Below are 26,046 nucleotides of genomic sequence, written 5' to 3'. Positions count from 1 at the left end.
GGTCCTCTAAAATCAGATCAGATGCTGCCCTGTCCTCTGGTGAGGTTCCAGACACTTCTCTTTCAGCTGTTACCTCCCACCGGCACAAACGCAGATGGACCCTGGGCCTCGGGACTCCAGATGTGCAGGCTGGTCAAGGCCATCCCCACGCTTGGTTCTGGAAGGCAGCCAAGGGGCGAGACGTCAGAGAGAGACAGAGCCACAGAGGGTTTTGTTGTCTGAAGGAGCTGCCAGAAGGTTCTAGATGCAAGGCCTCGTTGTTCTGTCTCAGAGTTGATGTTCCACACACGTCTTTGGCTGTGTTTATCTGGCTACAGTGCGGCGGGCACCTTCCATTCCTTCTCACTGTCTACGTCCCTGTCTGTAGCAATGTTTTCTCTTTTTTATAAAAAATAGTTTGTGACATTTAAATAAGATTGCCAAAAATAGGAAAGCAATTGGATATTTTTATATGTTTTTATAAAATAGAACTTTTTTTTTTTTTTTTTGCTGTGGTTGTGTGTTCTTAGTAAATGTGTGTTGAATATATGAACAAATGATGACCTGCCGTTGGAAACAGACTTGTTTCATACTTTGAACATGGTTCAATTTGTGTGTGTGTGTGTGTGTGTGTGTGTGTGTGTGGTTCGTATTTGTGTGTGTGTGTATATGTGTGTATATGGTGAGAGTGAGTGTGTGTGAGAGTATGTGTATGTGGTGTGTATATGTGTATATATGTGTGTGTATATATATACACATATGTGTGTATATGTATGGTGTGAGTGTGGTGCATGTGTGTGTGTGTGTGTGTGTGTGTGTGTGTGTGTGTGCTTGCACAGGCACATGGCCATGCATGTAGAGGTCAACATCATCAGGTTTCTCCCTCAATTGCTCTTCACTTTGATTTTTGAGGTAATGTCTCTCGTTGAACTTGGAACTTACTGATACATCTAGACTGGCTGTTGAGGGCACTCTGGGCATCATCTCGTCTCTGCCCCTACAAAGCAGAGTGTCCAGACATTCACCACCATGACCAGCTTTTACAGAGGTGCTAGACCCAGGCTCTGTGAGTCAGCCCTGTGTCAGCTGAGCCATCTCTCCAGCCCTCAGTGCTAATTTACTGAGATTTTCTTCTTTGAATAAACTTTTTAAAAATCTTGAAATAAGTTAGACTTACAGATTTGATTTCCAGAGCCAGACTGGAGATTCATCGTTGATGACGTCTTGTATAATGATGAGACTCTTGTTAGAACCTAGCAATGAACACAGAGAGACTAACTTCCACTCAACTATAGGTCTACTCGTAGTTAACCAGGTTGTTAAATGAATGTTCTTTCATCCACTTCAAGGTCCATTTCAGGATGCCACAGTGCATTCACAACAAGTTGAGAATTTTTTTCCTTGTGAAGTTATAAGAATAAAATGTCCTCAGAAAATAGCAATCAATGGATTTGTAAGAGTTTGGCAGAGTTATTCTATAAAGAACAAGGTAGTATTTTAGATTTTATGGTCCATCTAATCTCAGCTGCAGCTGCTTAATCCTGACACAGCAGTGCGGACAGTGACACTTTGTAAGCAATGTGAGGGCCCAGGTTGCAATAAAACTTTATTTATAAAGACAGGTTGTGGGGAGAATGCATCTTGTGCTAGTGGATCTAAGTAGTCCCCATCCTGCTCCTAGAATACTTTGTGCTCCCATGTTCCTTTCTCCTCATCTTTCAAATCCCTGGCCACCATGGCCCCTTTGCTGCCCCTATAGTTGGCTACAACAGAATGTTGTGTAGTTAGAATCTTATAGTCCTTTTCAGACTGGCTTCTTTCTCTTGATAGATAGAATGTATTAAGTTTCCTCAATTGCTTTTTTTTGGGGGGGGGTGTTACACTAGAAAGTTTTTTGGTCCTTAGCACCAAATGATACCCAACTGCCTGGATAGGTACCACAGTCATCCATTCACTCACTGAAACTGATCTCTTTCTTTCTTTTCTTTCTTTCTTTCTTCCTTCCTTCCTTTCTTTCTTTCTTTCTTTCTTTCTTTCTTTCTTTCTTTCATGTTCTGGTAATTACAAATAAAGCTGCTGTTTAAACATTGTAGGTATTTGTGTGGACATAAGTTTTCAATTTATTTAGGTAAATAACCAAAGGATATGAATGCAGGATCATACAACAGGAATGTGTAGAGTTTTGTAAGGAACTGTCAAACTGTCCTCCGAAGTGGTATACCATTCTGTATCCTTCCTAGCAATGCATAGAAGCTCCAGCTGCCACATCTGTGCCAGCGCTTGCTGTAACCAGTGCTGTGGATGTTAGCCACTTAGTGGATGTAGATCGACTTTAATTTTCAGCTCCTGGCTGGCCTGAGGCTAAGCATCTCCACATGCTTGCTCTTTCTCACCTTTGTGTGAGTCACCCAAGGTCTTCTGATCATTTCCCAAAGATGGCTGTTTTCTTAGTTTTAAACTTTAAGAGTTTGAACATGTGTCTTACAGTACACATACAGGATGTGGTATTATCTTTTTTACAGCAAAAGTTTTAAATTTTAATGAGGACCCCTTATCAATTATTCCTCAGGGATCTGGAATCTTATCATATATTTTGCCCAAGGACTCATCACCCCTCCCAAGACCTCAGGCTTTCTGCTGGGAGTTCTGCGGGTCTGTGTTAGTTTGCTTTTAGGTCTGTGAACCAGTTAGAGTTAATTTTCATGAAATCTCTCTAGGTTTGTTTTTAAAAACATGCAGCCCAGTTTCCCTAGCATTGACTGGAAATGCCTTCCCTTCCTTGTTGTACAGCTCGTGGGTCTTTGATAGGGTCGTTAACTTTACTGGTGAGGGCCTCTTTCTGGGTCATCTGTCCTGCTTTTGCTGGTGTTTGTCTGTCCTGAGAACTGCAACGCCGTAGTGAGTCCTCTAATTCCAGCCTTCTTCAACACTGTGTTGGTTGTTTTGCGTTTTTTCAAGTCCTTAAGATTCTAGAAGGGCTAGGGATATGGTTTTTTCCAACTCTGTTCTTTCTCTAGAGGTGTTTGCTGACAGGCTTTGAGTTTTTTTCTTTTCTTCAAATGTCCTTGGCACTCACACAGCTCTTTGTGTTGTTTCGATTTTCCTTCTGGGTTGACGGTACGCATGATGCTTTTTGTTTTTGTTAAGTTTCTGGAAGTTGTCAATGCCCTGGTTAGATCATGTATACAACCCAGTTCGTGTTTAGAACTTGACAGCTGGAGACACTGAACTTCGCCGTGTTTATAAGGTGTGGCTTTTGGCATGCTTAGTGAAAAACAAAACAACTATAAAAAGGAATTTCTGAGAACATCTCAACTTATGAGTAATCTTACTTTGCTTCCTGCTTGGTCTAAGAGCTACTGACCCTCCTGGGAAGGCCAGGATCCACGGCCCTGGGAACGGGACTGGTGATGGGGAGGTCAAAAGGAGGAGGTGGGTGTGGCGTGGTGGAAGCCTGAAGGCTGCTCCCATTGGCTTGCCAGTGGAGGCTTTGGGGCCCTAGGATGTGATGAAGGACTTAGGATTCAGGGATTGTTGTTACTGGGGAATTTCATAGAGCGACTGATGTATTCATCACGAGGAAGAATGAGGATTTGTACGCTGATATTTACCACTGGGTTTTGGGTTTGTTTTGTTCACCCTCAGCCTTCTGGGCACCAGGCCATGACGGATTAGAAATCTGGGGAAAACAGTTGCATAAAGGTTTGCTTATGATTTTTAAAGACATCACAGACCTCCTGCACCCCTGAATGTAAGTCTGCCCTTCAGAACCCTGGTCGAGAAGTCCCTTTCTGAAAGACGTATTGCCACATGTCCGTGTGAGGGCTGCCAAAGCATGTCACAGATGCATGTGCTCTTTGAGCCATGATGGTTTTCTCCTAATGCTATGGACCCTAGCCTGTCAGTACACTACGGCCTATGGGTCCAGTGAGACCCGAAAGCTGTTTTTGTAAGTGAGAGGGCCTTGGACCACAGCCATGAGAGTGACAGCGGGGCAGGCGGAGAGGAGGTGGGACCTCCCTGAGTACCGCCCATGCCTTCCTCCCGTTTCATCTCTAGAACCCTCCACTCCTCTCTGCTGCAGGTTCTGTGTTCTCGGCCGCTTGGTGCTCTCATTCCTTTCCCAGCGGCTGCAGCTGCTCTCTGTTCCTTCCCACTAGACTCTGGCTAGCTGGGACCTGGTTTTTTTGGACTCAGATCTGCTCTCAGGCTGTCCTAGCCCTGATAATTTCTCCCGAGTGATGCTGATATTCTAAACTGGAGTCAAGATCCCTCCAGTCTCTTTCTTCCATGTGCGTCTCAGCATAGAGGCTCAACAGAGCATGGCAAGCCTCCCTTGTATCAACTCACACCCTCACGAGCCTCACCCCTGCTTTCCTCAGATCTGTACTGGGGGCTTGCTGGGAACAGGTGTCTGGCTTGTCTAGTTGGTTCCTATATCCCCTGCTCTTTAAACAGAGCCTACTGGGTAATGGCAAGTACTGGTTGAGAACCTGAATGGATAAAAGCACTCTGTTTGCTGTTGATAGGTGACGTGAGTCTCCCTTTCTTACATGACTACTGGGACAGTCCAGGGAGAGAGCGTGTCTTAACACCTGGCCATCATTCCAGCAAGTGCTTCCGTTTGTATATCCTGAGCTCAGGAGAAGGTGATATACCGTGGTTTTAAGTTTCATTGAGGGGCTGGAGAGATCGCTCAGCAGTTGAGAGCACTGGCTGCTTTTGCAGAGGACCCACATTCATTCAATTCCTAGCACCCGTTGACAGCTCACAACTGTCTGTAACTCCAGTACCAGAGGATTCGACGCCCTCTTCTGGTACCAGCAGGTACCAGGCACACATGTGGTATACAGACATATACACAGACAAAATATCTATATTCATAAAATATAATAATTATGCATAAAACAGTATTCTAACAAAGAGTTTCATTGATTCCTTATTCAAGAATTCCTTGGACAACTCCACACATGGGAAATCCAAGGAAGCATGATGGGAGGTCAGGGTCCAATGGCAGAGGCTAGATTCCAAGTCAGGCCTAGGGGCTTATTGTAGAGCTTTGTCTCCTGACTAAGCATCAGCTCTCATGGCTGACTTCCCTCTCATCCACGAGAGAAGGAAAGCCTAGTGCTCCGAAACCCTGTGTGTGGAGAATGGGTTATCCTTTTCAGGATTAGTTCTTAAGAGTTTACTCATATCTGAAATGGGCAAGGCCAATAGAAGATACAAAAATGGCTGCATGGCTCACTGGAGTCTCTATGTTGTGACAGGATCCCCAGCTGTGGTTAGAGGGCACTGCGAAGGGTCAGCAATACTTCCAGGGACCCCTGGATTGCCCCAAGCTGCACATCTATAAGAGGTAGCGATGGTTGTTGGGAGCTCAGGAAGGGTCTTCTGGGAAGAGTGGCTCATGGTGAAGATGCACTAAGACCCTCTTTGCTTCAGCTAGATGTGCCAGAGCTCAGTTGGAAGGCTTTGTGTCTTGACCCCTGCAGAGCTCAGCCCACATGGAGCGCAGGGTGAGATGGCACCCTCTGTCACCCCTCATGAAAGGATGAGCTTTAGGAACCAGGCTATCACCCACAAAGGGCAGACTCGTTTTGATTAAAGATCAAGAGCAGTGTACATATCTGTTCCTGGACACAAGCTATCGTGACAGACATCTGTGGGCCTGGCGTTCGGCCACACACAGACACGAATGCCAGACACGGTGGAGGCACCAACCACGGGTAGACAGACTGGTGTGTCAGTGGGGAAGTATCTGCTCCGATCATGTTGATTTGTTTGCAGAGAGAAACCAAGCCAGGCCTGCTACCTTCTGCAAACAGCCAGGAATGCTCTTGAGGGCTGTTGAGATACTAAGGACCTTTGTGTTAAAATTAATACACATTTCGTATTAACTCATGACACCTTAGGCACTTCAATACTTTCCCTTTTTTTTTTTTTGAGACAGAGTTTCTCTCTGTGTAGCCCTGGCTATCCTGGAACTCACTCTATAGACCAGGCTGGCCTTGAATTCAGAGATCTGCCCATCTCTTCCTCCTGAGTGCAGGGATTAAAGGTGTGCACCACCATGCCTGACTCTAAATGCCTTCTATCAGTGTGTTGGATGGTGACTTTTTTTCCAGTCTTTGATATACAATGCCTAGGATGGTACCCATCCTCACACCCGCTCAGTGGCTCACGTGTTTGATATACAATGCCTAAGATGGTACCCATCCTCACACCCACTCAGTGGCTCACTTGTCTGTCTTTCTTGCCTCCCCGAAACCAACAAAGTCCAGAGGGAAATCTCAGTCACCCTGTGACCTCGGTCATCCTGTGCCCTTTCAAAGCTCTAATCCTCACTGGTGTGCTTCTGTGGCCCCAGGAACCAATAGCTTTTAACCAGGATCATCTGCTAAGAGCTGCTCTCTTGGATTAAACGATGACAGCCATTGGAAGATGGAGCTGCTCTCCAGACCCCTTCCTGTAAACACAGCACAGGGAAATATTTGCTTAAGGAGCACTCACACTTTGTAAATGGCTGGTGTTCCCGAGAGGCCAAGATCCTATACTGTGCCATAGTTTGGGCACTTCAAATGACTACCATGTGCTCACACCTATATAGTCTACGATTTAGGGAAGAGATCTGAGAACCATCACTGTAGAGAGAGAGCAACCCCAGACCCAGGCATGCTGCTTTGACTAAAACAGACTCAGTACACATCTGTCACGAACAGGTTAACTGCGAACCGTATGTCAATCACCATTCCTTAACCCCTAAGCCATCTAAGGAGACACTCACCTGCTTGGCCACTGGTAGAATCCACAGATATGTGTCTACCTCAAGAAGGTGTTCTGTACAGTCCAGAGAACGGTCTGTGACAGCTATGTTTGTGGTTTTGAATGAGTGAGCTTATTAAGCAGATGGTGAAGAAAGTTGACTTAGTCACTGTTCTACTGCTGTGAAGAGACACCATGGCCGAGACAGCTTACAGGAGAAAGCATTTTATTGGGGATTTGCTTATAGTTTCAGAGGGTTAGTCCATGGTCATCACAGCAGGAGGCCTTGTGGCTGATAGGCAGGCCTGGCGATGGGGAGGTAGCTGAGAGCTACATCTTGATCTGCAGGCAGCAGGAAAAGAGGAGAGAGGGGGAAAGGAGAGGGGGGGGGGAGAGAGAGGTGGGGGAGACTGGGCCTGTTTTGGGCTTTTGAAACCTCAAATGACACACCTCCTCCAAGGCCACACCTACTCCAAGAAGGCTACAGCTCCTAATCCTTCTAATTTCTCTCCCACCGTTCACCAGCTGGGGACTAAGCTTGCAAACCTCGGGGTTTGCCATTCTCGTTCAAATCACACAAAAGGTAATTAAAATAGTGAGTAGCAAAGAGAAGCGACAGACAGCAACACACCACCCAGTCATACGCTCACAGCAGCAGAGACGACTGGAGCAGTCGAATTGAGAGAGCAAAAAATAAGACAACATCATTAAATATGGGGAGTGGGGGGACTCCAAACATGGAGCAGAAACTGGCCAGGGAGATCCCATTGAGGCAGCTGGCTACAGCTCTTGATTGATATAGAGTCCAGAGTAGGGCAGAGTGTAAAAGAAACTTCCAAGGAAAAGAACAAGGAACAACAGAAAGGTGACATCATCAGATGAAGCATTCTGGACATCCAGCCTAAACCGACTGGGGAGGTTGACACAGACAGCTGGCGTTCCTGATTGCCAGGGTCCTCTCCACGTGGTCCTCTCCACCAGCATCATGGATCTGCTCCCAGCTTTCTCACTGAAGGCATTTTTATGTCACAGGGCAAACCATAGTACCCTCTGTTGGAAACAACTTTTCCTTCTAGGTGCTCCCAAAGACACAATGTTTTTTGTTTTTGTTTTTAACACTTTGAGACTCTAGGGAAAGGGGTGGGGGAGGGAGCGGGCAGCCTGAGCCAGGCCAGGGTTTGTTTTGTTTGTGGACAGGGGGTCTTGGAAGACACTTGACAGAAACCCACTTCAGTCTGAAGTGTGGCGGCAAACCCCACTTCCATAGACAGCTTTTCAGTGAGCTCAAACAGCACATGGCTCTTTACCAACAATGTACATTAGAGGAAATTAAGGACAGTATTGGGGAGTCAACAGGAACCTTCTAAGGTGAAATGGGATGTGGGAGAGGAGGAGACCAGGGACTGAGGCTGCAGCTGACCAAGGGATCTGCAGATGCCCAGGTGAGTCAGCATGGGTGGCGGTGTGGGCTGCATAGCCTCTCTGAGGGACACTTCCATATAGCGTGTGACTTCATTTGTGAAGAGTGTCTCTGCTAATGTGATCAGACTGGCACCATGCCGGTTGGGGCAGTGAGCAGGCCAATGAGCAGCACTTACATGGAGGGGCGTTTGGGCACAGCTGCCTGAGTGAGAAGAAAAGGGCAGGATGGTGGGGGCACTGTGTCCACAAGCCAGAGGTTCAGACTGTAACCTCCGCTGGTGGCAAAGAGAGAGGCAGGAGGGTCCTCTCCTGGAGCTGTGGCAGCAGACTTCAGGCTTCCAGAACTGTGAGAGGCGTGATGGCTGTCCTCAGCCACTCAGGTTATCATCCTTTGTGTCATATCTAGGGACCGGCATGGGGGCTGAGCAGGGGGGAGGGGTAGCCTGTATGCGGTGAGGCGACAGCATCTGGCATTAGAGAGTGGCAAGCAGAGTGGTGTAAGGTGTGGCACAGTGGGGCTGCCCTGGCAGTGACCGTGCACGCATTGGACCGTCACGGTGGCTGTAAGGTAGACTTTGGTGATGGGTTCAGATACTCCTATTGAGAGCAGAGCAGAGGTGGGACAACTCACCATGCGGAAGTGAGTGAGAACCAGGACGGGCAGACAGCAGAGCCTGCAGGCAGCTTAGCATTAAGTGTGGCTTCCTGGGCTGAAAACCATCTTCCCGTCTTTCTCATCTCAGAGGCAGATGCTCACCACTTTCAACTGTGGAGGAGTTGGCACCTCATCAGCCCACAGGTTCCCGGATAAGAAGTAGGCATTTAATTTAGGGGGACCTACCTTTGGTCAGGCCCAGCTTGCCCTGAGCCCTCCAGGGGCTGGGATGCAGTGCAGTTTCTTCCATCTCTGCCAGGGTAGCCATGGCTCTACTCCCTCTCGTCACTGTACCACCCAGTCCTGCAAGGCTGTTCTGTGGGCAGTATCCCCAGCTCTCAGCCCTTTGGGCTTCCCACGAGGAACTCAGAAGCATGCTTGACTTCATCTAGTCCTTTATCATTGCACATGGTTCATTAGACTTAATTCCCTCCAGTTTCACGTCTCAAGGAAGTTTTTCTTGAGTCGTGTTTCCCGTTCTTTGGGGGAGGTTCTACCAGCTGGACATGGTACCTGTTTCCAGACCTCACAGGAGAGTGTTTCCGGTGTGTGAGGTACTTGTCTTGATACTTGGACAAACTACCCCCAACAAAGCAACTTTAGGAAGGAAAGATTTGGCTCACGGTTTGAAGGACAGTGCACCCTGGTGAGAAGGTCAGGGGCGCAGGGGAGTGAGGCAGCTGGTCGAGTTACATTCGCAGCGAGGAAGCAGGGAGCAATGGACGCTGGTACTCAGCTTACTTTTTCCTTTTCGTTTGGTCTAGAACTCAGACGGGGAGATAGCGTCACTCACAGCTAGCATGAGTCTTCTTACCTCAATTAACCCGACCTAGAAACTGTCTCAACGACATGCTCAGAGATTTGTCTCCATGGTGATCAAAACTGACAGTCAAGATGAACTTTTGCAGAGAGTAAATGAACTCAGGAGAGGTGGGCTCAGAGCCTCCCCGAGGCTGCAGCCTGACTCAGGTGGATGGTCGGTCTCAAGATGAACTTTTGCAGAGAGTAAATGAACTCAGGAGATGTGGGCTCAGAGCCTCCCCGAGGCTGCAGCCTGACTCAGGTGAATGGTCGGTCTCTTCGCTATTTCCATGCACCACTGTGCCCTCCTCAGGGTACCTCCCACCAGCCTCTTCCCTCTCACCTTCCACATCCAGTCTGCAGTCTTCTTGTGGGATCAATAAGGGAAGTAATAGTTAAGGAACTGATCTTTTCCCCGAACAGATAAGCAATTATCTATAATTAAAATCAATCAAAACTCACTATATTTACTATTATTTTAGAATCTCCGATGACTCGTCACAGTGACAGGAATATTTGTTCTGTGACTTCCCAGACTCCAGTGCATGTACTCTGTCACGGGCAGAGGTCCGCACAGTTCCCTCATCTTCCTTAACCTGGAATTTTCCCCAAAGAGAGAAGAACCGAAAAATGTCCAAAGGTGAGGAGGACCATCCCCCTTCTACCTGGAAGCGCTGCTGTCCTTATTCCTGGAGACTTGGATCGGGACACTAGCACTCAGAGAAAACAGTGTTCCCAAGCAGTTATGTAATCAAGACCGCTGCACCAAACAAACAGGCACGTAAACGCGTTGCTTTTTCGGTGTTTGTGGGGACCTATTGCGTAATCTGAATTTATTGCACTGACCTTGTAAACAACAGTGAAAATCCCACTGGAAAAAACAGCCAGGGTTGAGCTGAGGGAGGACAGGGGAGAGGAGGTCATACAGTAAACAGGCACCTGACCTAAGTTGGCCTTGTTCCTACCAAAGTTTCTGGACAAATAAATGATACTTCCAAGATTAAAAACCTAAGAGCTTGCAAACGGAAAAAAGAACCAAGAAAGGGATTGTGGGGAAAAGGAATCCAGGTCAACAATAGGTGAGAAAAACCATGTGTGTGGATGACAGTGTTAGGAAGAGTGAGACAGAGTGAAATGGTGTCTCTAGTCTCCCCTCAGCCTTGGCCAGACTGAGCACTCTCCTCCGAGGGAACAGGAGTCCTGGGAACACAAATGTGAAATATGGAGAGTTGCTACCCTGTGTTTCCTCTGCTTCTGAACAGCACAGACTGGTGTCAGGCTATGAAAAGAACCAGTCTGTCAATATGTCGTTGTTTTTCTCTACCAGCAAGGAACACTTTCAGAAGCCCAAAAGATCATGGCTGCCTTTCTCATCAAATGCCCCCAGGAACTCAGATGTGGGATGCTAGCTACACTTTCCTGAGGGGCAGTGGCAGCTTAGCTTGTCTGACCCTGTGCTGTGGGTGACAGCACACTGCTTGGATTAGGTTTCCTCGAAGCCCACATGCCCCCACTGTGGGAGTACATCAGGCAGGAAAATCATTTGGTTTTACACTGCCCAGAGGAACACGCACTTCTGCACAGTAAGAGATTTAAGAGAGGATGTCAGACCGCTCAAGAGATCCAAGATCCCTTTCCTGGAGTTGTGTCTTAGTTAGGGTTTCTATTGCTGTAAAGAAACACCATGGCCACAACAACTCTTATAAAGGAAAACAATGAATTGGGGTGACTTATAGTTTCAGAGGTTTAGTCCATTATTATCATGGCATGGTGGGACATGGTGGCATGCAGGCAGACATGGTGCTGGAGAAGGAGCCAAGGATTCTACATCTTGATCCACAGGCAACAGGAAATGAACCGTGTCATTGGGCATAGCTTGAGCACAGGAGACTTAAAGCCCATCCCCACAGTGACACACTTCCTCCAACAAGGCCATGCCTACTTCAACAAAGCCACACCTCCTAATAGTGCCATTCCCTATGGGGAGCATTTTCTTTCAAATCGCCACCAGTTGTGTGACTGACCCCTCTCATACCTGGACAGCCACCCTACTTAACACTTAACCCTCCTGCGAGTTTGGGAACAGAAGTGAACAAAGGCGGTCTTGTTCCCAGCAGGGTGGTGAGTAGAAAAAAAATGCAACTGTAACCTGTCTTCTGTTTACAGTCCCCTCTCCTCCTAAACACCTTTCACCCAAGCCTTCTTGTCTTAAAGAAAGGAAGAATTTATATCAAGCTGTGATGTATTCTCACCTCCTGCAGTGGACCAATTAATTGTTCAAGGCTTTAAAATTTGTATAAAAAAAAATAAACACAAACCCCAAACCACTGACTCACACACACACACACACACACACACACACACACACACACACACACACACCAACTTAGTGATTTTAAATACACACTAAGTGAGTGACAATATTATCTTTTATAAAAGGCCTTTAAATACAGACTCAGAAGAAAAACAATGGAAAATAATCATTTGGTATATTTCCCCAACATGTTGCCTTTTTACTTCTCAGTATATGCATTTTAACTTTGGCTAAGAAATCTGTCCTCCTGTTCATTGCTGATCAGGCAGCATCTCTAGGCACATCTGTCGCTATGGCAAAGGACTGGGAAGGATGGCGGCTCTGGCAATGTGTCATGCTCACACAAGTGTGGGCCTTAGAATTATAAAGGATGGTGTACCACTAAATCAGAACCACAAAGAGCCATTTCTGGAGATGCAAGCCTCTTATCCTTAAGAGTTGTAGGTGAGGGGCAAAGTCTGGTCTCAACCGCTCTCATTGGATGGTGCAACCGTGATCGCAGGAGAAGTTAAAAGACGGACTTGAAACAGGCAGACAATTATCTCAATGCAACTCGAGCATGATTAACCAGGAGATGAATTATTCAGATAAGGGCTGCTGTGGGAATCCAGATGAGGGAGGCTCAGTAGGCATGTTTGATCCAGAAAACGCTCATGGAGAAGAGGGCAGACTGATCTTCTAACACTGGTCAGGGTTGGGATGACCCAGGGAAAGTCATAGAAAAGGTAAAATGTGTGTTGAGGGCTCTAGAGGTTTTCTAAAATAGGGAGTCTGGTGTAAGAAGGTCGGGGTCCTACACTGAAAAGGTTTCTGTCTGAGATGCTTTTTTGAAATGCTGAGGGGCATTATCTATTTTATCCCATGGGAAAGGAGGGGATGCTGAAGGCCTTTGGATGGGTTGTGTTTCCTGCACCTTTCTGAGGGATGCCAACTCTAACAATGACTGTCGTGTGCACACTGTATGGTCAGCCCTACCCAGCTTGGTTTCAGTGTGGCCTTACGCCAGACCCTGTATCTAGAGAGGTATTTGAATCCTAGTGGTATTTCCCATTTTATGTTTTCTGACCACCTATAGCTCAACCTCTCCAAACTTAAGTTCCTAATCCTTATATAGCCCAGCCCTCAGTGGCTGTTTCTGCGTCTCTCCCTAAGTTCATGCCTGATTTCTGCAACTGGCTGGTTTTCAGGGTTGCAGGGCTAAGTCAGGTTCCATCCCGACATTCTGATGTTGTGGATAGTCCTGGCTTTTATATGAGTGGCACCAATAGGCCATACATCTGGCCCATCTCTTGACAACATTCTGGGTCACTCAATTCTTTTGCACCTGTTTCTAAGTGCCAATTACCAGAGGAGCTTCTGGATCAGTGTGACAATAATAACTCTGTTGTGCCTCCCTCCTTTCATATAGCCAACCTAGTCATGTTGACTATGGGGGATAAAGACTCCCTGAGGCTGAAGAACATATAATATTGTGTAAAACACATTAGAAAAAATGGCTGCCATAAATGTAGTGAAGAAGTGTAGGCCTATGAGAAGTGAGATGATCTGAGCTATAGAGAGGTCAGAGTTTTAAAAAGTGATGTATGTGGGAGACTCAAGTAAAAGAAGGCCCAGTTGGGTAGTTTATTGGCTCTGGGGAACAGGAGATGACTGGAGATGTTTCAGGGTGGGCTTTACAGAGAATGAAGAAGGATGCAGAAGGGGCTTTGAACTGGTGAATGGCTCGGTGTAAATTCACAACCAGGCGAAAGTGGGCATTTCTCTCAGTGTCTTCCAGAGAGAGGGATGGCCTTCATGGCATTTAGGGAGTTTTCTGAGGCATATAGTACCCATGCAGTTAAGTCCAAATGAGTGAGTTTGTTTAGGAAGAGGAAGAGGTGGGTGTGGTATCAGAGGGAGAAGAAGGACAAGCGAGGGAGAGAGCAAGACAGGGTCGTTGATGTGAGATGACTCAGGGTCACAGATGTCCAGAAAGTAACACGATTTCAAAACGAACGGAAGGCCAGCCATGCCCTCTACCTAGAGGTCATTGTGAATACGGAACAAGCTCACAGTTGAGTAGTGAGGGGCTCACTGCATTCACGGGCATAGCGATCTCCAGAGATTAGCTCGACAAAGCCAGCCAGACTGTTCATACCACACCTCAATGAGTTTCCACCTGGATTACACTTGGATGTAAGAGTTAAACTTGAGAAAGTTGGCAGTGAGAGGAATGAAGGCTGTGTCTCTAATGCTTGTACTCTCTATCCATGTGGATGTGTTGGGCATGCATGTCTGCATGCATGTGTGTGCATATGCAAAGCCAAGAGAAATCAGTATTCATAGTTATTCCCAAAGATGGAAATGATGAAAGAGAGAGAACTTAGTGACTGAGAAAGGAGGAAGATGATGTTTCCTGGTTTGTCTCTTGACCTGTTTGTAAGCAGCCGGAGGTGAAGTTGTTTATCTTGAAGTAGGTGTATTTGTACTATGTCTACACGGTGTGATGGGGGAGGCCACAGCACCCAACAGAGAGGATGGGTTGTTTCCTATGTCGTCCTTGAGGCTACCATAGCAACACACCACAGGCTGCTAGCTTAGACAACAGAACACTGTCTCCTCATAGGTCTGAGATCACGTGCCAGCTCAGTTCCTTTCTGGGAGGCCTAGCCTCTTGGCGGGCGGCCTTCTTCTGTGACCTCAAGTGTCTCTGTCCTGCGCATGTACCCTCCTGCCATCTTCCTACGAGGACAGCAGTCCTGCTGGGCTGGGGCCCGATTCTCATGTCCTCATTTACCCTGAATTGCTCCTTAGAGAAGCTCTTTCCAAGATCAGTCACACAGAGATCCTGGGCTTCACCATGCAAGCCTGGGGCAGAGCTCTTACTGTGACCTCATCCTTTGTCTCCAGGGCTTCGAGTGGGCATGGGAAGAGTCTGGCTGGAGAGGAAGCTGAATGGCCTGCCCAGTATGCTCATGAGGACAGTTGTACCTTCTCTTAGGTTTGAAGATGGTACTAGCAGTGATGTAGAGGGAACAGAGGGGTGAGTGGCCACAGGAAGGACCATGGAAATATCAGGCGCTCTAATCAGGCACGCACAGGTTTCCCACATGGGTAAAGTGCTTTCTTGGCACAGAAGGGTGTCTGTGGCACCGGAAACACGCAATGTCTCTAAGGGGAGCTGGGCAGTCCACTGTTCCCATAGCTGTTAGAAAGCAAGAATCGGGAGACGGCTAGACAGCTCTCTATTTGTAAATATTTGTTTTCACTCGTTGACAGTGTTGTGTACGAACATACTGTTCTTCGCCCCCTCCATCACCCTCTCTCTCTTCCACTGAGGCAACTTCAGCAAGCGTCCTCCTACTGCGTCATCTTTGTGACCCACTGAGTTTAGTAAAGGTTGCTTACAGGAGCGTGAGTGGGGGGCTTATTAACTAGGCCGTACTCAACTTATCAGCAGCTATGGCAGCACTGAATAAAGCGACACCCCCTCAGCTAGCACCCACTTCCTGTCTAGAGGGTGTCCCTCAGTAAGAGGTATGGTCTCCTGAGTCCCTTCTCCATGCATGATATCATGGTGACAGGCCAGTCTCGTGCAGGCTCTCACCTCTGTAGTAAGTTCCTGAGTGCAGCAGCCATGTCATGTCCAGAAGACACTGTTTCCCAGCATTCCTTGCTAACATTTTTGTCACCCCCTGTCTTTGAATAGATGACATGTTGCAGTCCTCTTGTGACCCTAGGTTGGAAGCATTCCCAGCAGACACCTGCACTGGCCCAGGCTTTCCCTGATCATCACACAGTGTTGATAAAGTCAGTAGCCATTGGGCACGATGGAATGCTGAGTCCTGTCCCCACCATCTGCGATTACCACTGCACTCAATGTCATTCTCTGTCCCTCATTGTAAGACCGAGCTGCAGCATATTGGGTATCATCTCGGGCATTTCTGCTGTGGATACCAATGGCAGTGGGTGATCCACTGGGATCGTCATGGCTACTGGACCATAGTCTAATTCTGATGCTCTGTGTAGATTCATGTGTAACCTAGATTTTTTTTTAACTTCATAATTTTAAAAAAAATATAAGACAGATTGTATAAAGAACTCCCCTTCCCTCCCCTCTCTTCCCATTCTCTCCTTCCCCTCCCTTCCTCTCTCCTCCTATTTCCCTTCCCATCCCCTCCCCCTCCCCTTTCCTTCCCTTTCTCCCACCCCGAGAGAGTAAATGGCCAGTAGTAGCAGCAATTGGTGTTGGGAAGGGCCTCCTGGAAGTTCGGTCATTCACAGAAGCAACCATGTCCCCTGATGCACAGTCCCTCTCCTTTCTTGCAGCTTATTAGTAAATCTTTCATCCCAGCTTCTTCCGTGGCACTATATGGCTTGCCTCTTCCTGTCTTTGATGCAGGGACCTTCACCTCCCTGGCCATCTGTGAGGTTCAATCCCCTGGCTTTCTCAGCCTCTGCTTTTAAGGCAGGAGTGCCCCACTTCCTTCCTCCACACGCATCTCACCTACCTCAACGCTGGGCGAGCACCCCGGATGAGGCGAGGCGGAGAATTTCTAATGGAAAGCTGCTGGTGTCCTACTGTCATGCAAAGCATCAGCCTTGCTTCCTGCCCGTCTTTCTCTAACAAATCCATCCCCAGTGAACGGAACACTTGGATGTCAGCATTAGTTCTCTAGGCCCTGGTGTAATGGGTTTAAAATGACAATGTTAGGAGAAACCTAGAGGCATGCATTACAGTTGCCAACAACACATCCTCCTGGATACATTTCCTGTGGTCTTGGATATTAAAAATGTATGAGGTCTGTGCATCACTTAAGTTCTCTGTTGGCACGAGCCCTCCGGTATAGATCCACACGGACATGAGCGCTATGCTTTACGGCACACTCCGTTCGCTGTGAGCGTGCTCTTGAGTTTGAACTTGCTCCAGTTGAACTTTTCACGAGCAAGAGTCACAGGTAACGTGGCTCACAGAATGGGTAGTGGTTCAGTTGTCATTAGTCGCTAAGATGTATGCTGAGAGGCCACCCAGAGCATCCTTCTACGGAAGAACCCCTGCATCTCGTTTCCTAGGTGAAGGCAGTGCGTCCCTGGGATACCTGACAGGCATCCTGCGGCTTTGGAAGCTCGACCTTGAGGTTGAGCAGCTTCTGCTCTTGCTGTTCCCTCTGCCTGTGAGCTGATGCCACCAAGTTCCTGGGGACAGCGGAAGAGACAGGACAGGAACTTCGAAAGCTTATTGTACAGTTGGAGGTCAGGCATTAAACCAGGTGGGAATGCATAACCAAGGGGCACCAGCAGTGGGGGTACTCGGCAGAGAGCCATTCCTAAAGAAGGGAATTGAAGGGGACATTGAAAAGTTGAGAAGTCAGGAAGTAGTGAGGCTGGCTCAGAAGGACCGTCTATGGGGGAAGGATAGCTACACACCCATCTAGGTCTCGGCCTGTGCAAGGCTCATCTTCAAGACAGTGAGACCTGAGGCATGGAGGAAACAAAGAGGGAGGTCTGAGGCCTCAGGGCTGAGGAGTTGGGAGCAGGATCAGGTTTGAAATTTGTCAGCTTGATGAAGGTTCACACGGTATGGCCGTACATAGCCCGTCTACGTTTCATACAGGGCCCTACATCTTGGGAATGAACAGGAAGATGCAGGGGTGGATTCCAACTGAGTGATGTGTCAGTGATGAACACTTGGCATAGCACAGAGAGTGGGGCTGACTAAAGGCACGGGGTGGGCATGCGCGAGCCGGGTTTGTGCAGTTTTGATCTGACTGTGCTTTTCAGGAGCCCAGTGTGCCTGGCTCTGACACACCTTTCCATAGACTTTCCAGCACAGGTGGAAATGAGATGGGTGTTTCAATTCATCACGCACCTGATTGTTTTCTAGATAGGCCACGTGGGTGGGATGGGGACCGGATGGGGAGAATAAGCTCTTGGGAGGAGAGAAACTGAAGTTATGGACAAGAGAATATAGACTGGAAAGATGGGATGTGAGGATGGAAAAGGACTATGGGAGAGTGATGGGGAGAAGCAGAGGAGAGGGTCTGCCAGGCTGGAGGGAGTTTTTAGCAGATGGGAAATTTCTGGTCACTTTGAGCAGAAATGAAAATCATTATACCCAAGGAGGGTGAAGAAAGGCATGATGAAGATCCTGGTCTGTGTGCCATTGAAATTCCTCCCATCTGGCAAGGTCAGACTCTAAAAAACAAAAATGTTTAGTCAATGAGAAAGATTGGTCAGGAAATGACAGGATGCAAGCTTTGTAGTTTGGGGACGTTGCCATGGTTACCTTGATCCAAGCGCTATTCCGGGAGCTGCAGACATAGCTGGAGTCAAGGCTGAGGACGTCTCCCTTGAATGGTGCTTCCGTACTTGTGGGAGGAACATGGCCAACGTCCAGCATGGAAAGCAGGGAGAAGGTGGAGAGGCAGACATCGCACCGACATTGGATCTGGGACTGGAATGGAAGAGACTGGGAAGCTGCTACTCAGGCTGAAGGTTAAGTAATCCTAGGGTGCTGAGGGCTAGTGATCCTGGGGGTGGCCATGTTGTTTCTCTGCGCTGGTACCTGGTACTCACCCAGGGATAGGGCCAGCCTCTGTCCTCCTGGTGAAGGCTCCTCCTGCCCTCCTTCATCATTAAGACATTGGCAATTGGAAGGCCTTGTTGCCAATGTAAGGACTTCCCTAGAAGGAACACTTCTGCAGGCCCAGGGCCCCTCATGAACAGATGACCCCTGTCATCAGGCTCAATTTCATAGGATACAGGAGGAGGGGCCAGCAGCCATCTTACTTTACCAGAAGAGACCTAGGCAGGAAATGAAATGAGCTGTCACAACCCACATTTATGAGTAGACTTTCCTTTAACCATTAAAAAAAAAAAACAAACAAAAAAAACCCCAAAACCAAAAAAACCCAAAACCTTCTAGAAGTTAAAAAAGTGTAAATGTGGATCGATCTATCATCTTTTTAGGGCCATTGCCCTAAAATGTAAGTTTAACATTTCTGCATCCCTGTTGATTATATAACTTAGTTCCAGGCAAAGAGCATGGCATTTAGAAACTTCCAGGCTAGACTGTGAGATCTCGGCTCCCCTCCTCCCCCCCCCCCCCCCCCCGCCCCGCCCCATACCTTGCCTTTCACTTCAAACTCCAGTGCAGAGCCCTGATCAGGAAGTGTGCCCTCAAGTCCCATGCTTATCTCATAATGTGAAATATAGCCCCAACTTTAAAAGCCCTCAAACCTTTAACTGCTCTCTTTAGAAGCCCAAAGTCTCCTAACTGGGAATTCCTATAAAATCGTGTTAAGCCTCTAACATAGAATGGCAGGGAACAGACTTTCTTATTCCCAAAGGGAAGACTCAGGGACACAGCAAGGAACTGTCTCATGAAAACAAACCCCAAGCTCAACAGGGAAACACAAACTCCCACAGCTCCATGTCCAGCAACTGGGGCTTAGAACAGTGTTCTGGGTCCCGAAGGGCTTGGGTAGCCTCGTGCCTCGAGCTGTGCACACACAGCCCCTGCATCTCCAGTATCCTAGGGTCTCTATTGCAGCTGTGGCTTCACCATTATAGCTTCATGAAATGGCTTCTCAGGGGCCCTCCGCAGGGGCTCCAACAATGCCTCGCCTTAGTGGCTCCCATGACTCTGTTATTCTTGCATCTTTCATGCCTTCAAACCCAGCACCATGTGGGTGGTGCTTAGGGCACTGCGAAAGTCTGCTCCTGGGTGGAGATGTAGTCTGCCTGCGAAAGTCTCTATTGTTCTTTGCTGCTGTGAAGGCTAGGCTTGTTGGCCTGTGAGCTTCCCTGGGAGTCTTCTATCTCTATATTTCATTTCCAGCTGGAGTACTGTGAATACAGATGTGTGCTACCAAATCTGGCTTCCCACATCTGTTCTGGTGACTCAGCTCAGCTTGTCGGATCTGCGTGGCAAGCTCCTTACTCAAGGTCCAGGAGTTGCATTTCATTTTATTTCATTTTTAAATCTCTGCTCCCTCCCCCTGTATCCAGTAATGAACATTGGGTAATGATGATGCCATATATGCCAAGCATTCTTAAAGTAAAACAGTTCCCTTGTTTTGAGACAGGGTTTCATGTAGCCCAGGCTGGCCTGGGACTGTCTATATAGCCAAGGATGACCTTGATCTTCTGATCTTCCTGTCTCTACCTCCTCAGCTTGGGATCACAGAAGTGAGTTATCACACCAGGCTTTCGAAGTGTTGGGGGTTAAAGCCAATGCTTCATGAGTGCAAAGTAAACACTAACAAGGAGATGCATTCCAGCCTTATTCTCTTGTTCTGAACTAATTGATTCAAGTAAGGCTTAGGAAGGTGAAACATAACACTAAAATAATGTCAGCATTGTAAACAGACAATCCCAAAGAACACAGGAAATTAAGTGGAAAAGAGAGTGAAACACAATCACCAGGAGACAGTCCTGATGCATATCTAAAAAAGACAATAATTGCCCGTTTTCACAGGAAAACTCACCCAAGACCCTTACTTTGGAACTTACAAGTTTGAGGCCAATAGAGTACAGGGAAGTGTGGGTAAACCCCCTTTGATAATGGGTGAGGGAGGCAGGCTAGTCAGATAGACAGCTCCGGGGGCACTGGCTTTACCTTACACCTGAGTAAGGACAGCAGACGTGACTCCAGTGAGGTCCAAGGTACCAGAGTTCATGGAATCTAGAAAGCATCTTCCCTGTTACTGACGAGGTTGGTGAATCCTACGTCTCCTACCTGTCAATTCTGGCTTTGTGTTCAACTACCAGGAACACGACAATTGCAGCACATAAGAGGTATCACAGTATTAAAAGGAAAGCATCCAGTGCATAGCCTCTGGACAGCCATATAGCGTTGGCAGATGCAGGCTGTGTATGGTTCCCTGCGGCCTACGGAGCATGCTTGAGTTGACTTCATAATGAAGTTATAGCAATGCCATTTTCACTCGATGGGGTAAGTTTATTAGCACAGCTAAAACTCTCAAAATAATCAATTTATAAATTGAAATGAGCCAACAGGGTGAGAGAGCCCCTGCAGATACCAGGTCAACGTTTAAATCGATAATATTGGATGTCACTGGCAACACGTTGGTCATATAGCAGAGCTGACGCTACAAATAAAATCAATGGGCAATCAGATATGATTTAGCATCAAAAAAGACATGTAGTGGCATCCATACACCTAGTTCCTCTGCCTAGGATGTAGGAAGACACAGAAGGTTTACATCAACGGAGTCTCTGGAGAGCAACTCGCGAAAGAGTTTTGGATATTTCCTATGTATGAGATCAGAATGTGTGGGCAGTGGTGCCAGCGTGGCTTTGTGGAAATGGGATTGGATGGAAGCAGGGCCCTGGGATTCATGTTTGGTTCCTCTGCTTCCTGGCTGGCTGACCTCGATGAGCCTTGTGTCTCTCTCTCTCTTGTCTCCATCATACATCCCCGTGAGGTGGGGAAGAGCAGTTCCAGGGGAGGGAAAGTCAGGGAGGTGGAGGCATGTTGGGAGGGGCATAGCCCCACCTGGCCAGAGGCCCTGGGAGAGAAGGACAAGGTGGTCCTAGGCAGAACTCCGAACTCAGGCAGCCTTGCAGGTGGGAGCAGGTATCAGGCTTAGGGACCAGGGGCAGAGAGAAGTGCATCTGAGGTCAGGCTGTGCTGTTATGCAGGGACCACTAATGCTGGCGTGGGAGGATGCTGGGCACCCAGCTCATTTCCTACTGAGGATTCTGCACCTGTCCAGATGCCAGAAGCCACCCTGCTGTATATGATCTAGCTCTAGCTCTTAAGAGCTTCTGGGACACAAGACCCCACAAGGGAGTTCCCGATAACAGAAATTTGTTTTCCTGATTCCCCAAGTTCAAGGTCCAAGTGTTGGCAGCACTGCGTCTCTGTGAAGGCTCCAGGACATGCTGAACATTGTCCTTTGTCTTCATCTTCCCAACATCTGTGCTTCCAAACATCCCCTGTTGCTCCAGACTTGCACAGGCCTCAGTGGAAGCTCTGCCTTGACTGTCTGTCTTCCTGCAGGGTGTGTCTGAGTCTTTGCCTCTTCTGAAGATCCCAGGACTTAGGTTCATCCTATATATACAATCAAAATGCCCTCACCGGAGTGTGCCCAACATTTGTTAAGATGCTGTTCACTGTGAGACCCCGTTCTGAAGTCCTTGGTGGACATGAATTTGGGTGGCTCTTTCAATGCCTGTTTGTCTCACCATCTCTGACACTGCATCCTCGGGATGCCCCTGGTTCCTGCCACTTTTTGGCTCTGAGGCAGTCATCAGGATTGACGGCTTGGGAAGAAGGGAGCTTCGTCCAGTTTTCCTCCTCTCTTCCTGGAAGCCTGGTCTTCAGTATTTCCCCTTACAGTTTTGCCTTCGCACTGGCCGCCATCACTGAGCTTTTGTGCCCTGGGAGGACTGTTCTCGTACAGACTGCTTGCTATGGCTGTCCATCTTCCTTGTTTCTGTCTCCTACCTTGCCTCGGTACATCTTACCTTTTATAAGCTGTAAAGTAATACCTCTCGGAATTTATACATAGTACACTTCCTCTAGTTACCAACACGTAAGGAGTGTTTCAAATCTATAAAATCATGTAAGTAGCCTTGGTAACTTTTTAACTATGGTAACCTACACGTTCCTTTATGTGTGCCATTCTCATGAGCAACTCTTGACTTGCTCATGGAAATGTCTTTTCCTCTTTCAAACCTGGTCAAGGATGATGCAGAAATTACTGTCCTGTAGGTAATGCATCCAGGCAGCCACACACGGTGCTGTGGAATGAACGAGCTCATGACATTCCCCGGGTGGAAAGCACAGGAGATAGCATTGCTGGCTCCATGAAACAAACGGTTGCCCCAGGTTTTCCTTGTAACATCCCGTGCCTGCTGACTGCTTCTGTTTTGTTTATGATACCTCTGACTAATTAAATATTAGTGCATTTGATTACCTTTCAGGACAGAGGGCTTCCACAGGAAATAATGATTTATTCATCTCCCTAATAAAATTGATTTCTGTGCACTTTTCTCCTTTGTAGTCAAGGTAGCCTGGGCTGCTGGCTCCAGGAGTCTACTGTATCTGGCTTTCTGAGTTAACACGCAGGAAATTGAAGTCAGCCGTTTAACCTCTGTGCCTCAGTTATTCGATCTGCAAATGGGCGATAATTAGACCTTCGTTAGAGAGAGGAAGCAGGACATCTGGAGGGATGGGGAGGCGAGGAGCCCAGCATTCGTCTTATCAGAAGCTCTGGCATGTGAAAGTGCTGTGTGTGCGTATTGCTTGACTGTGAAATGTTTACATGCACCAGCATTGTGTTAGCCATAGGCTCACCAGGAGGCTGAATTTTAACGATGGCAGAACCCTGCCCTTGGTATTTAATGATTTCCTGACATGATCAGAAACCACAGTGCTGGTCATACCATTTGGCATCTTTATGAGTGTCACATGCAAGTATGCTCCGGCTTAACCTCTCCAGTGGGAAGAAATGGGACCATGGGCAGGAAGTGGAAGTTTTTGACAGCAGACAACTTGTGTCTTCCGAAGCTTTCTGCAGCCACTCTCCTAAGAGCTCAGAGAGTATATTCCATGCCAGAGTCCCCCCAAGTGTGACCCCACACTGTAGGGGACGTAGCCTTATGCATGGTACTCACCAATGATACTTTTGTTTATGTTGCACATTCTGTTTTAATGTGAGTCACAGTGCCAAGGCAGAATAGCTGAGAACAGTGTAAATCAATCAAGGGGGATAAAGAGGAAAGCATTAAGCACATGACTGCTGGACTGTGGTACTGGCAGAAGCTCACACTGGTCTCACAGATGAGCACAGTGTGAGACTCTTCACCACAGTCCCCTGTGACCAGGACACTAGCCTCAAAGCTTGGCAAACTGGTTAAACAGGAACACTTTGTTTTAAATCTGAACTCTTGCATGGGCTCTAAGGCGACCTTTGTTTTTCCCTTACACCTCGAGGCATCTTACCATGCTGGAGAAAATGCCGGTCAGGTGTTAGTGTCAGTGTCTGCACCGCTGGGGAGCCGTTGGGTCTATTTGGTGCTTTAGAAGGGTGATAGTGTTGTCAACTTCACACAATCTGGAATCACCTGGCAAGAGTCACAGTGAGGGAGTGTCTACATTGATTTGGCCCTCAGGTTATCTTAGGTTAGTCTAGGCGGGAAGACCCAGCCCACTGTGGGTGTTACCATTCTCTAGTCAGGGGATCCTGAGGTGTAAGAGTGGAGACACTGAGCTGAACAAGTGAACAAGTGACTAAGTTTACATGTGTTAATTGCTCTCTGCTCACGACTGGTCGGGATGTGACTATCCATTGGAAGTTCCTGCCTTGACTTCCTCATAGTGATGGGCTGTTACCTGGAACTGTAAGCTGAAATAGAGCTCTCTCTCCCCTGAACTATATGTGTCAGGGAATTTTATCACAGAGACAGAAGCGAAACTAGAACCACTGGAGATTTTAATCCTCAAGGGAACTCCCCACAAGTTTCATCTGATCTAATTGGGATGACTCTACCTGTGACTTTCAACAAACTTGAAAAAAAATGCAGAAAGAAATATAAAGTGTGGGATAAATGACAGGCGTGGAAGGTCGTATTTTCAGGGTGTCTTTTGGGAGACAGAGGAACTCATATATTTTGTTTATATTTCAGGATGGTGTTATGGAAGCCTTTTTGCTTTAGTGTTGTGGGCTTTGTTTTGTGCTGTGATGTTTCTTAATGGTTTCCCAGAAATTAAACAAATGAAAGCAAGGAAAGATGTAGACAAGAGGCTTCACCTCAACATGAGGTGGGGTTGGGGTCCCAGGTTAAGGAGCTGGGGGCAGTTTGTTGGGGGCAACTGTGGGGACATGAAGATGGGAAGGTGATAGATGCATTGAGGGGGCAGAACTGGAAAGGGGGAAGCCCCACATATCAGTTCCAGCCCTCAGGCCCCTGGGCAGACACTGGTCCTATGCATGCACTCTTCATGGATACAAGTTGGGTGCCCAGATACCTGACAGGTCTAGGTATCTAAAACGCATATGGGGTGTGGCAGAAGAAGCCCCAGACCACCATTCTCTAGATTCCACGTTCTTCCAAAGGTGGACAGGACCTGTGTTAGATGCACAACCTCAGTGTCTGGTACCCACATATGAATGTCATTACCTGTCTAGTAGGGTAACTTGGTAGATGGGTGATGTCATGGTCTCTCCTTTCTTACTCCATCTTTAGATCTGTCTCTGTGGCTCAGCTGTCTTTCCCAGTGCCGCCCAGGTCCCCGCTCTTCTTTCCTCCCAAGCTCTCCCTTTACCCAAGGGGAAAACCTTTAGAATTTACTATTATTACCATTATCATTGGAGACAGTGTCCAGGATGTCTTGGAACTCACTTTGTAGCCCAGGTTGGCTCTGAGATCCCAGCTTCCCAAATGCTGGAATCATAGGCACGAACCTCAATGTTTAGCTCCATTTTGACCTTCAAGAAGCCTCTTTAATGATTATCACAAGTCCACACGGTTTGTGGTGGATTTTTTTCCAGCTTCCTTTTAGCATTCATTTGTTCAGGGTCATTGTTTCCTTGCTAATCACCTTCCACTTCATTGATCTTGTCTTTTTAAAAAAATTATGGAGTATGTTTGTCACTGAGATATAAAATGAATAAAATAAAACAAATGCAAAGGATGGAAGAGTTAGTTTATTATTTTTTTTGTGCAAGTCTGTTTTGAAGACAGAGCTAGCATATATTGATAACTAAGAAGAGCAATTGCAAATCATTATCAGTTCAGACCCAAATTCAGTGGTGAGAGTTTGGAGATATGGAAGATGAGCACAAATGACAGATGATGGTGGAGCCCAGCAGATAGCCTCGAGACGCTGTACATGGCAGTGAGATACCTCAGCAGCCTCAGAACCCTGCAGACTGGGATGAGACCCACTGATGACACTGGACTCTTACAAACAGCTGTTGGACCTGGTGGATGGCCTTGGGATCCTTCAGATGACCGTGGAACCAACCAACAACCCTGAGACCCTGCAGTCCATGGTGGGATGGTTCTGGTTGACCATGCAGAGAAGTTCATCACCACACTGCTGTTTCCTGGTGCTTTCTGTAAAACTCCTTGTTTTTGCAGAACCTTTGGGAAACAT

At 47.5% G+C, this 26,046-nt stretch overlaps 1 long non-coding RNA gene across 2 annotated transcripts in view; it reads left to right on the top strand.

Moving 5' to 3' along the window:
- The first annotated feature begins 18,243 nt into the window (after positions 1–18,243).
- The window catches only part of LOC128118865 (uncharacterized), a 31,997-nt gene continuing 24,194 nt past the window's right edge, over positions 18,244–26,046 (top strand). For both annotated transcript variants that reach the window (XR_008221361.1, XR_008221360.1), the window contains exon 1: positions 18,244–18,410. This is a non-coding gene — a long non-coding RNA (uncharacterized LOC128118865). The remainder of the gene's footprint in view (positions 18,411–26,046) is intronic.

Source organism: Peromyscus californicus, unplaced genomic scaffold (genome assembly GCF_007827085.1).
Source record: "Peromyscus californicus insignis strain IS unplaced genomic scaffold, ASM782708v3 Scaffold_23__1_contigs__length_62951481, whole genome shotgun sequence".
Classification (NCBI taxonomy): Eukaryota; Metazoa; Chordata; class Mammalia; order Rodentia; family Cricetidae; genus Peromyscus; species Peromyscus californicus.
This window is presented reverse-complemented; position numbering and strand designations above follow the sequence as displayed.